The following is a 12,900-nucleotide window of genomic DNA, read 5'->3' as shown; positions in this document are numbered from 1 at the left end:
CCCAAACAAGCTCATATTCTTGGTCCCTACTTTTGCCTTCCGCTTAAGGCTCTTATCTGAGACTTCTATTACGAATATGATTTAGTGAATCTGTTCTATTTAGAAAATTGAGACTTGAAGGAACATGCTGTCTGCACCACAATTGGGTTTGCACCCTGGGGGAAAGAAGCTGGGGAGGGGGAAGACTTTAGCAGAAAAGTCAGCTCTGAGAAGGGATTCAAGATTAATCCTGAGTCCTTGCATAAGTCTGCCTCATGTTTCTATTAGGGGAAATGAGTCAGCAAATGATTAATAAACACTTGTCATGTAGGCATTGTTTTCATGGAGATTCAAAAACAAAAAATGAAGCTGGTCCTGCCTTCCAGAAGCTTACATTCTATTGGAAGGGAAGGAGGTAAATAGCAGCCAAGCACACAGTCCTGGTGGGCTCCAAGGCATAGAACTCATGTCAAATCCTGCCTTTGAGGTTTAATAGCAGTGTGACATTGGAAGAGTAACTTATCACCCTCTCCTACTCCCCCCATCACCTTCAAGAGTAAAATGAAAGCTTTAGACTAGAATATTCTGAGATTCCTCCATTCCTAAATCTCTGATAGAGATCATGGAGGCAGCCTCTGCAACTGCTATTTCTCATGTCTGAACTTCCCTCTCTCCTTACCGCTAATCACTAGCTTCCCTGGCTTCCTGAAGACTCAGCTGGAGTCCCATCTTCTGTGGCAGATCTTTCCTGCTATCTTCCCCAGGCTAGAGCCTTCCCCCTAAGATTTCCTTCCATTCTCTCTCTCTCTCTCTCTCTCTCTCTCTCTCTCTCTCTCTCTCTCTCTCTCTCCACACACACACACACACACACACACACAATCCTGTACACTCACAGATCATTTACATGCTGACTCCCTATTAGAATGTGAGCCACTTGAGGGCAGAAACTATGTTTTTGCTTTTTATCCTCAATATTTAGCACAGGTCATAGCTCAAAAGGAGCACCTACTAGTGCTCCAGTGACGTCTCTGGAATGTGTGGGAGTGGACAGGATAACAGGTGGACCTCTTCCCTGTGGGAGAGACAGGTCTCCAGAGACCCTCACCCAAGGTAGTGCTCCATTTTCTAGGGGGCTTTACAGGTACCAGTCATAAACTACAGTCCACTATGACTCCAGGAAGTAGGGGCAGGAGTTAATTCACAGAGGCTGACTGGAAAAGAATAAATATGAGCAGTGATTACTGATGGATGAATGGATGAAAAGATGGATCAATGAACAAAACAAATTACCTCTCCTCAAGCCCTTAATGTTTCCTGATCACTAAGCTAAGTGCTGGAGACAAAAATAGAAAAACCAGATAGAGCCCAATGGCAAGGAGCTTATTTTCCAATTGGAGGAGATGGCACATGTTGAAGGTTCCTTAGGGAGTGAGGGTGAAGCCATTTCCTCTACTTTCCTCTACTTACCCAAACTCACTACAGATGCTGAGTCCTTAGATAGATACTTATGCCTTTACCCCCATTTGGTAGATCCAAGGGCTTCAGTGGTTGTGACTGGTGATAATGTGGAGAGCCCAACACCTTGGGGGAAGTTGAGAGTTCATATCTCTCCCTCTCTTGGATAAAGGTGGCAGAGTTTGACTCATGGAAGGGTTGGGGGTTTAAGGAAGAGGGTGGCATTGGGATTTCAAGGAATCTTTGGCTTTGAGTTACTGTTAGAGAAATTGAAAACTATATTATTAAAGTATCCATCAATAAAGTTTAAACCCGGAATCATACCATGTCCCAAGTTCCCTGTGGGGTCTTTGAGAGGGGTTGTTGTCCCCTGGTCCATTGCCTCTCTGGCTATCTATCTCTTCCCCTTAAGGGTTTTAAAGCTGAATTCTTCATGGTTTTCTGGAGCTCGAATCCCCATACTAAAGATATAGTGAGAGCCTGTGCCTAAGCTAAAACAAGTCCCTCCATCAGATGTCCCAGGGCAGTAGAAAGGGACTGGGTCTGGAATCTTAGGAACAAGATCAAATCCTAGCTGCACAATGTCTATAAAAATAACGCGTCTATATCCCTCAGTTTCCTCATCTGAAAAATGAATGTGTTGGATTAGATGACTTCTGCGGTCCCTTCCACCTCCCCAATCTGTGATCCTTTGATCAGTTGCCCAATTGGATCAATGCTACTGCAGTCTCATACCATAGCAACTGGGCGGTTCATCAAACTTTCAAATTCCTAATATTTAGCTGGTTTGCCCTGCCTCTTCTTGAAAAACTGAGGGTGGGAGGACTGGAAAGCATTTGCAGGGGGATGAGTCCTCTTCTGTCAGCTGGAAGCTGTAAAACTTCAGAATTAACACTCAAATGAACATACCCCAAAGGCTGAAACAGATTAGCTCTTTCCAGAACCACAAATGGGCATTTGGGGACATCCCACAACTCAGTGTTTCCTATTGCTCACCAGTTTCTTTGGAGCTGGCCCAGATCATATTCCTTCTCCTTTGGTTCACTCCTACAGCCCGACTAACACTGACCTCTAGATCCTGGTCAATCTGTCCAGAATTACAGAGACTGACAGCTGGGGCCTCATATTTCTTAGGGTCTAATTGGTCTTTTCTTGGGGCAGGGGGAGTGAGCAGCAGTTTCATGTCTTCTTTTGTGGCTGCTGGGAAAAATGTTTTGGAGAATGAGTCCTTAGTTGAACCAAATGATGAAACTGAGGCTGAATGGTCCAGAACTGTTATTTCCTCCATTAAATTCATATTCCATCGCAGGACCCAGCCTCAGCATGTTAGTGCCTATAACATGCTCATTCACTGGGTTTATGGTCTCACTGGATCTGTCATCTGCAAGGGCTGACTAGCTTCTAGGTGAATTCTTTTGAGTTTCTTAGACTTACGGAGTCCAGGAAGCTCAGACCCAGATGGGTCCTTGTGGTCATCTAACACATCATGAGGAAATCCAGAATCAGAGATGGGGAGCAGGTGGCCCAAGGTATAGAAGTGACTTGGCAGAGCCATGATCAGGCCTCAGATCTCTGGACTCCTTTGTCCCCAGATGATCATCCATCTTAAAGCTTTTAAAACAAAAGAAAATAAGATTTGTGGTGAAGAATTCATTGGGCAAAGAGGAAAATTGTGAAGAACACTGATATTAAGGCAGAATTTGAAACTATATATTAGCCTCAGTTTGCCCACATACAATGTGGGTCTATATTTGATAATTCTTCTGGTATTTCCACAAGGCTTGTTTTCCTTTGGAGAATGTACTGGAGAGCTAGGGCTTTTGTTTCATTGATGAAGGAAACTCTGGGTGAGGATACTCCTTCCACCAAAGTCAATCTATACATGCTTGGGGCAGTTAGGTGGGCCAGTGGATAGAGCATCAGCCCTGGAGACAGGAGGACTTGGATTCAAATCCAGTCTTAGACACTTAATAATTATCTAGTTGTGTGACCTTGGACAAATCACTTAACCTCATTGCCTTGCAAAAACCCAAAAGACAAAAAAAAATCTAATATGTTCTTAATAATTCACAGCAAGATTGATGCTTGAGACCCTGAGGAGTTATGGGACTTGGCCAGGATGACTCAGCCAGCACGTGCTAGATCTTTTTTCAGTTTTGCTAGGTCTGATTCTAACTTTTTCCCCACTCCATCCCATCAGTCACCTCACCCTTCTTTATATAAGCAGGGATTTTGTGCTGATGTTTCTATAGGAAAATTACTTCAGTAAGTCAGCCTCTCATGCAAGGAATGCTTCATTTAACAGAGCAGACAAATGGACAAGCAGCCTCTGTCTGAAGGAGGAAGCCACTGCCACTCTTACTAGCCATCTCAGAACAGCTTTGATTGTTAAGAAGTTATTTCTCTGGTGGGGACAGGTGGGGAGATAGAAAAGGAAAAAAGGAAAGCAGTTCCTCCCCTCAGGGAGCTTACGTTCTTTAGTGGTAGACAGAAAATATACACAAATGTGTACAGGTTATAGAGTAGAAATAGGTAAAATGCTGGGTCAGAGTCAGGGAGACCATTTTAGAGTTGTTTCAGAGGGAACCTTGAAAAAGCCCAGAGAGCCTCCCAGTTTCTCTCCATCACCTTGGCTCCACCCAGAAAGCTCCAATGTCTAAACTTACATTCACATAGGAATGGAAGCCAGGGTTCAAGTTCAAAGGGCTTTTCAAGAAATAGCCTAAGTCCCAACTCTCCTAACCAGAGGTGAATGTTCCATCCAATTCTACTTTCTTTCATGAGGGTAGAATTGGTACAAGAATTACAAAGAGGAACATTTTTCCTGCTTCTAGAAAAACACATGATTCTAGACTGTCTTTGGGAAAAAGACATGGAGGGAAAGAGAAAGAGAGAGAGAGAGAGACAGAGAGAGAGAGAGAGAGAGAGAGAGAGAGAGAGAGAGACAGAGACAGAGACAGAGACACACAGAGAGACAGAGACACAGAGACACACAGAGACAGAGAGACAGCAGAGACAGACACACACACAGAGATAGACAGACAGAGACAGAGAGACAGAGATATGGAGATAGAGACAGACACACACAGAGACAGGAGCAGAGAGACAGAGACAGAAAGAGAGAGACAGTAGAGACAGAGACACCAAACACACACACACACAAAGAGAGACAGAGAGAGACAGAGAGAGAGAGAGAAAGACAGCCAGAGACAGAGAGACAGAGAGGGAGACAGAGAGAGAGAGACAGAGACAGAGACAGAGAGACAAAGAGAGACAGAGAGAGAGAGAGAGAGAGACTTGAGAAGCAAATGTGTGGGAGGTGGTTCCTTGATTTCTAGCTAGCTTCCTTAGATACTTCATAGAATTTCTCCTTAGGTGAGAGTGAGTACTCTTTCCCAATTTATCTGAAATATTCCCCATCTGTTGGGAGTCTTCATTTAGTCTATGCGTTATCTGGCATATTCTAATCTGTCTAGCCTCTTCAGTTTCTTTTTGCTATCTGCTTGAATAAATGGATCTATTAGTGCTATTCTTTTGTCTAGCTAACTTCTACTAGGAAAGAGTTGAACCTGCAAACTTGTAGGGCCTCTTTCCCTTTAAAGAAGATTGAAATAGGGCGGTGAGGTGGCATAGTGGATAAAGCACCGGCCTTGGAGTCAGGAGTACCTGGGTTCAAATCCGGTCTCAGACACTTCATAATGACCTAGCTGTGTGGCCTTGGGCAAGTCACTTAACCCCATTGCCTTGCAAAAAAACCTAAGAAAAAACCACCACCAACAACAACAAAAAGATTGAAATAAACTTGAACCTACAAAATCGTCATGTCCCTAGGCCAGCAATATTTAGGGTGAAAGACATCTATAGTTCTATCTTTGTTCCCATTTCTCGGAGGAGAAGGGAGTGACCAGTTTGATTCTTCTGCTTCCCTCCAGCAAGAATTGAAGTCTTTATGGGTCAGATTTCAGAGATATCTGTCAAAGCCTCTCCATGAACCATGGGTAACCTAAATGAACAAACATTACTTTTTGCTATTCATATTCCTATACATATACAGCATGGCAACCTAGTGAACTAGTGAACTAGCAACTATCCTAAGAGTTGGGGTGACCTAGGTTTAGGCCTATAGCTGGCACATTCTGAACCTGGTCAAGTCACTTAATCAGAGCTGGACACTGATCTGTATTGGTAGCAGCAAAAGTTCCTTATGTCAAAGAAATTCCAGACCCCAAAATCTCTGGGGAGTAGTCAGTGGGCTGGTGGTCTTGTTGGGTGTGTGCCCTTCAGAGAGTGCCCAACAGAAGAAACAGTAATGGCTTAAAACCTAGGACACAGTCAGAGGCTTCTATCCCATGGGGATTGGCCTGAGCTGCCCACTTTAGGGGAATTTTCTGGCTTTCTTCAAGGCTAATGAGTCCTGTCCTGTGTTTGAAGCATAGGATGTTAAGAAATTGGATCTCATTTCAGAGGCAGGGCCTTAAGATCATTATTTCTTTCTAAACCTCTATTTTTCTTTCAGAGTAAGTGAAGAGCAGTCATTACTGGTGAAATCCTCAGAGAAAATCACATACCTCTGGGAGGTAGGGAGGGTAGGTGATTTCACTTCTAGAAGCAAAAGAAAGTTAATTGACTCAATTCAGATACTTTCCGGCCCTTCTCATTCAAATCCAAATTTCAGTCTCAACCAATTCTCCATAGAACTGATCTATTCAAGAACATTGTTTCAGAGGAGTTGTGGTGGCATGGGGGTAAGCCCCCTCCTCATTAAATCACAACTGCATTCCCCTTCCTTCCTTTTGTGGTGGTGGTGGTTGTGGTGGTGATGAGGCTCAAGCTTTATTGACTGGGTCATTCCCAATTTATTGACTTGGGCTTTGATTTTTGGTCTAGACCCATGGAGGGAGCCCTCAAAGTGGAAAATAACCTCTGAGAGCACTGAGGCAGACAAGTAACAGTCTCTAAGAGTACCCCCAGAGTGGTACAAGAGCAATATGGAAGTAGTGATTAAAAAATCAAATATTTAAGTACCTGCTATATGTCTGCCCTGGGAGAGCTAGCACCATGGGGCATAGAACATCAGGCTTAGAATCATGAAGACGCTTCTTCATGAGTTCAAATCAAATTCTTTTTTTTTAAGTTTTTGCAAGGGAAACGGGGTTAAGCAGCTTGCCCAAGACCACACAGCTAGGTAATTAAGTGTCTGAGACCGGATTTGAACCCAGGTATTCCTGACTCCAGGGCCAGTGCTTTATCCACTACACCACCTAGCCACCCCTCAAATCAAATTCTTACTAGCTGTATGATTCTGAGCAAGTCACAGTCTTATTTGCCTCAATTTACATCATATGTAAAATGAGTTGCAGAAGGAAATGGCAAATGACTCCGTTATCTTTGCCAAGAAAATCCTCAAATTGGGGAGGAACAACTAAACAACAGTAGCCTGGGCCACATGCCAAGTTCTGGGAATAGGTGTCATCAGCACACAGCTCACATTCTAATTATATGCAAAATATGCACTATGGAGAGACAAGGGAGACTGGGAAAGGAGACAGGAGCCACTTTGGGAGAGAGAAAGATCTCATGAAGTAGAATCAACTATAGAAGAAAGGTGAAGGAAAGGAAGGATTGTAAGAGGAAATGACAAGAGTGTGTGTATATATATATATATATATATATATATATATGTACATATATATATACATATATATATATATATATATATATATATATATATATATATATATATGCATCACCTCCAGGAATGGGGACATACAGCGGGAGAGGAGTATTCTAGGTGAGAAAGGAAGATCAAAAGTTTAATGTGAGAGGACAGAGGAGGGTAATATAGAATAAGCCCAGAAAGGCAGGTTAGAGATGGGTTGTATAGGATATTTAATGCCAGTCAAAGGAGTATGGATTTGATCTTGGAAGTCTAGGAATTCATTGGAGTATGTGGAAAGTAAGGAACATGCCAAATTCCCCATTTTGTGTGTCAGTGGGGTTAAGTGACTTGCCCAGGGTCATTGAGGTGAGTGGCTGGATTTGAACTCAGACCCTCCTTATTTAGGGCCTGTATTCTATCCCCTGCATCATCTATCTACCCTAACCAGATTGGGTTAAATGGGAGGAATGTGTGCCAGTTTTGAGTATGGGAAATGACTGTGTATCCTCAAAGGTACCTCAGGCTTTCCATTAAAGAGGAGGGAATGTGGGTAAAAAGGTTGGAGAATCAGGGACCGTGTGTAGGAAGCTGAGCTAGGCTCCCCTAGGACAAAGTATAATGGGCTAAGTGGACTGGGCAGGAGCAGGGTCGATGGAGAAGTGAGGCCAGGCTGTGGAGGGAGAAGGATATGGGAGATAGTGAACAGGTCAGATGCCTGAGCCGGTACAGACTTTCTTCATTCATTAACCATCCCATGAACGAAGCTCGGCAAAAGAAAAGCAAAGTCTCCTGTCTCTTAATCCGAGGTTCACCACTTCACCTGTTTCAGGAATCCCGAAGGGAAAGTGGCTGCATCTGTGATTTAACTGGTATAGAAGCTTCTCTCTATCAGCAGGAGTTGGAACCTTATTAAGAAACTGTCAGCAACTGGGTGGTGCAGTGGCTAGAGTCCTGGACCTGGAGTCAGATCCTTACGAGCTGTGAGATTCTGGCTCTCGGTTTCTTCATCTTTAAATGGGGATGATAATAACATTGACTTCCCAAGGTTGTTCCGAAGATTAAGAGATATTTGTCAAGTTCGCAGCCCCATATCTGACATTATTTATGTTAATATTAGCTATAATGATTGACTCGGAATGTTGGCACAGTAGAGAGGATGGCAGAGTTGGAATCTCAGAAATCCATGTGATCCTGGGGAAGTGTCTTGTGTTCTCCCTGTGAAATAGGATTCATAATGGTGCCCACCTCAAAAAGTTCTTTTGAAGATCAAGTGAGAGACATCTGATGAACTTCACAAACCTTAAAGCTCATGATGAATATTGACCATTATAATTAGAGAGCTTCCTGGGATCTTGAGAGGCAGTGACTTGCCTAAGGTCTCACAGCCAGGTGGTGTCAGAGGTGGATGAGGTTCCTGACTGAAGCCAGTCCTCCAGCCCCTCTGGCTTTTAAATCCAAGTAGGTTTCTCTAAAATCCCAAGAGCAGAACTGGTCTTTGGACCCAGTCATGGGTCTCTCCCCCTGGTCCCCCAAGCGCCCTCATCTAGGTCTGAATTAGCTGCTCCACATTAGCTCAGTTTTGGGCCCTTGTCAGGCCTGGCTCATTTTCCTTGGGGAAGGAGGCTTCTGGTGCTGGCCCTGCATACTGATGTGAAAAATCATTATATCCCAAAGAGCCAAGCTGCTGGGGCTGCTACTTACCACACACATTTCCGACAAACTATAAAATTCTAGCTCTTTTCGACTGGTTTCTGCCCAATTTCAAATTGTCCAACCCAGCAGGAAATCACAAAAAAGAGAGATGAAGGAAGGAAGCTGGTGAGGGAGGGTGAGGCAGTAGGAGGAGGGGCAGAAGCTTTCTCTGATTAGTTCAGAAGAAAAATGATTTGAAAAATACCAATGTAACAGCAATAACAAGGTTCATTGGGCTGATCTGTTATTTGCAAACAGATTAGACAGCCTGCTGGTTAAAATCTCTTTCCAGCTTTATGGGAAATGGAAAGTGGTTTTCATCCTCCTCATCCACTTGGAGAGACAGTTCCCATCCCTTGGGATAACACAGCAAAGAGAAATGAGCTATGTCTAGACAGAGAGGGAAGGGGACAATGGACCTCTTCTGAGGCTTCAAGGCCCAGCTTCAAAGTTTCCTCCTTACCCAGATATCCTCAGGACTTCTCTTCTGCGTCCTCTAAATGTCCAAATCACCTTACAGATAATGATATTGACTAAATGCCATAATAACAATAATAACAGGCCACAAGACGTTCCATGCAGACTTAGAAAAATCTGAGTTGAAATCCTGTTTAGATTTTGCTGGTTGTGTGACCCTGGGCAAGTCACATTACTACTTTTCTTAGCTTTGGTGTCTTTATCCATACAATGGGGAAGGCACCCCTTTCCCAGGATTATTGGAAGGATCAAATGAGATAACTTTTGAGGGGTTTTTTGGGGTTTTTTTTGCAAGGCAATGGGGTTAAGTGACTTGCCCGAGGCCACACAGCTAGGTCATTATGAAGTGTCTGAGGACAGATTTGAACTCAGGTATTCGTGACTCCAGGGCCGGTGCTCTATCTACTGTGCCACCTAGCCTCCCCAAATAAGATAACTTTTATAATGCTTTTTGCCACCTTAAAACACTGGCTAAAGGCTAGCTATTGTTAATAATACTGTCTTACATTGTCAGAGCTGCTAGTTTTCTTGTAAAATACTTCCGTACTTCCATTCTCCTTCTTGGATTGGAAAATTCTCGAAGGTAGACACTGGGTCTCTGGCGTGTTTGTCTCTTCCCATCTCCAGGCTTCGGTGGCAGGCTCAGCCTCGACCCCTCCTTGTCCTTTCCTACTTTGCCCATTTCCAATCAATTGACAAGTCCTACAAATTCCAACTACACAACATCTCTTGCATCTGGCCTCTTCTTCCCCCTCATATGGGCACCATTTTAGATCCGACCCTCATTATCTCTCTATTATCATTATCTCTCTTTACTCCAATCACTAGTGGTCATTAGAAGAGAGAGTTAAGGCTGATCATTCTGTTCAGCTCTGCCTCAGTTAAATCCAAATCACTTGCAAGTCAAGGCATCACCTTCCTGATATCATTGGGCCCCTTCCAGAAGGGAGGATGAATATCTGGGAATATATCTATATTATCCTCACTTCAAGTAAAATGTAACTTCCTTCCTAAGGGCAAGGACTGGTTCTTTTCTTTTCTGTTTGTAAACATAGTACGTAAATCAGGGTCTACCCCAAGAGGATTGCCAGATTAAATGGTATAGAATGAAAATTGAGCCCAGTCCATTATTACAGGAACTTTGTGGGCACCTCAGAGCTTTGTGTTGACTTTGTGTGCAACCACCATCTGGCTTCCCTTCCCTCACCCTCCATTCTTCATAGTGCCAATGCTACTTAGTCACTTTTTCCTTCTGGGCTTCAATCTCCTCTTTTGGAACAGAGGATTCCTAAGTTGCCAGCTTGCTCTACTGTCTTGTGATTTTCTGATGCTGTCTGAAGCCGGGGAGAAAACTGAGCCTGCCCCCAGAGTCAATGGCCCTCCTAGATTTCTCTAGATTGCCTTTCACTTCAGCTCAAGGTCCTCAGGTTCAAGATGAGAGCTGACGCTCTTCCTAACACTGCAAAAGAGGAAACATCACCATCTGAAAGTCTGAGTCCTTGCCACTGACATGGAGAAATGCTTCAGATAAGGTGGAAATAATGACTAGCTGTGAAACATAGCCTACACCTGGATGAAAATGAAGGTTAGGTCATGAACGCATGATAGAAATCTTAGACTCTGTGGACCCTGACACAAGGGAAATTGGCCGTTAGCTCAGGGTGAACCAAAGGCAAATTACATATCCATTTCCCTCATCCACTGGGCAGCTGGGGCACTTCTTTAGCCAGAGTTGTTTAAAGAGAAGATCAATAACTCAAAAAGTCAAAGTTATCCACAGCACTTTAGGGATGGGAGGAGAAAATAACTCCTCTCTGAATGATGTAAAAATTCTAATTCTGATACAGTTCAAGTCCATAAACTTGGAGATGTAAGTTGTAGGGACGGAATCTGAAATCTCACTTTAATTGGGAGCCTGACGTTTGAGAAGTGAATTCAATCACATGTAAAACCATATATTATGGACCTTCTCTGTTCCAAACACTGACATCACAAAGACAAAAACTGAAACCCATCCCTGCCCTCAAAGAGTTCCCACTGTGGAGGAGGATACCATGTGGTTATATATGCATAGATACAAAGGCTAAAAAAGTGAAAGAATAACCAAAGCCTGCATGTGTAAGAAGTGACACCTGGATTAGATGTGAAGGAAGTTAGGGATTCTGAGAAGCAGAGGTGAAGGGGGAGGGAGTTTTCCAGGTGTGAAAACCATATTTGTTTGGTTTTAACAAAAGGGTGGAGGAAGGAGTTGAACAAAAGGATCAGCCCCTGTCTCCCTTCCAGTGGCCACTTGCCATAGGAATAAAGAGGAGCTATTGAGAAATAATGAGTGTCTGACCCCAAAAGGTGCCCATATGAGGGAAAAGAAGAGGCCAGATGCAACCTGGGATTTGTGGAACTGGAATTTGCAGAACTTGTCAATTGATTGAAAATGGGCAAAGTAGAAAAGGACAGTGAGGGGTCGAGGCTGACTGAGCAGCACTGGCGCTATGTAGAATGGAGGGTGAGGGAAGGGAAGCCAGACAGTGGCTGAACATGAAGTCAGCCAAAAGCTCTGAGCCATCCATGAGGTTCTAAGTAATTCTTGATTCCTAGAATCCATGATGATATATTATATGAGACTGCATATTTGTGTTTGTTGTCCAGGTTTTTTTGGTCCCATCCAACTCTTCACGACCCCATTTGGAGTTTTCTTTAGCAAGGATACTGATGGGCGTGCCATTTCCTTCTCCAGCTCATTTTACAGATGGGGAAACTGAAGCAAACAGAATGAAATGGTTTGCCCAGGGTTACACAGTTAGTAAATAGTTGAAGCCAAATTTGAACTCAGGTCTTTCTGACTCCAGACCCAATGCTCTCTTCACTGCACCACCTGTCTATCTAGGTAAGAAGGTCAAAGTGTGATGGGCTTTAAATTCCAAAATAAAGATATAATATTTAATCCTAAAGGCAATAGGGAGTCACTGAAAGATACTGAGTTGGGGGAGACAGTAGAAGTATGGTCAGACCTGAACTTTAGGAAGAGCACTGTGACAGATGAATGTGTAAGGAGAGAGCAGGGGAGAGAAACTTGAAGCAAAGAGATTAATTAGGTCATAGCAACAACTTAATTAAGAGGTCATAAGGACCTACTCCATGTTGTGTGAGCAGAGAGAGGGAGATGAATGTGAGCCATGTTAAATTCACCTATATTAGAGGAGATTCATTTATTCATTTAACAAACATATATTAAGCTGTATGTGAAGGTAGCCATCTCTTGAGGAGGGAGGGAAGGCACAAAGGAAAAAAAGCAACTTTGCTGTATAGAAAGGCACAGCAAGCTGTGCATAGTAGATTTGCATTTTCAAGTACAATCATCTTTTTTATTGTATTCTATTATGGAAATACTTGTTTTATTTCATAAATTAAAAAGAAAACTTTTTAAATGCATAGATTAAAAGCATGCAGATAGGAATAGCTAGATGTCACCGTGAAGAGACTACTGGGTCTGGAGTCAAGAAAACTCATTTTCTTGAGTTCAAATCTAGTCTCAGGCACTGACCAGCTGTGTGATCCTGGGCAAGTCATTTGCTACTTTCTGCCTCAGTTCCTCATCTGTAAATGAACTAGAGTAGGGAATGGCAAGTCACTCCAGTTAT

The sequence above is a fragment of the Macrotis lagotis genome, chromosome 6, assembly GCF_037893015.1.
Source record: "Macrotis lagotis isolate mMagLag1 chromosome 6, bilby.v1.9.chrom.fasta, whole genome shotgun sequence".
In the NCBI taxonomy this organism is placed as follows: Eukaryota; Metazoa; Chordata; class Mammalia; order Peramelemorphia; family Peramelidae; genus Macrotis; species Macrotis lagotis.
The sequence above is the reverse complement of the archived record's forward strand: the minus strand, read 5'-3'. Positions refer to the sequence as shown.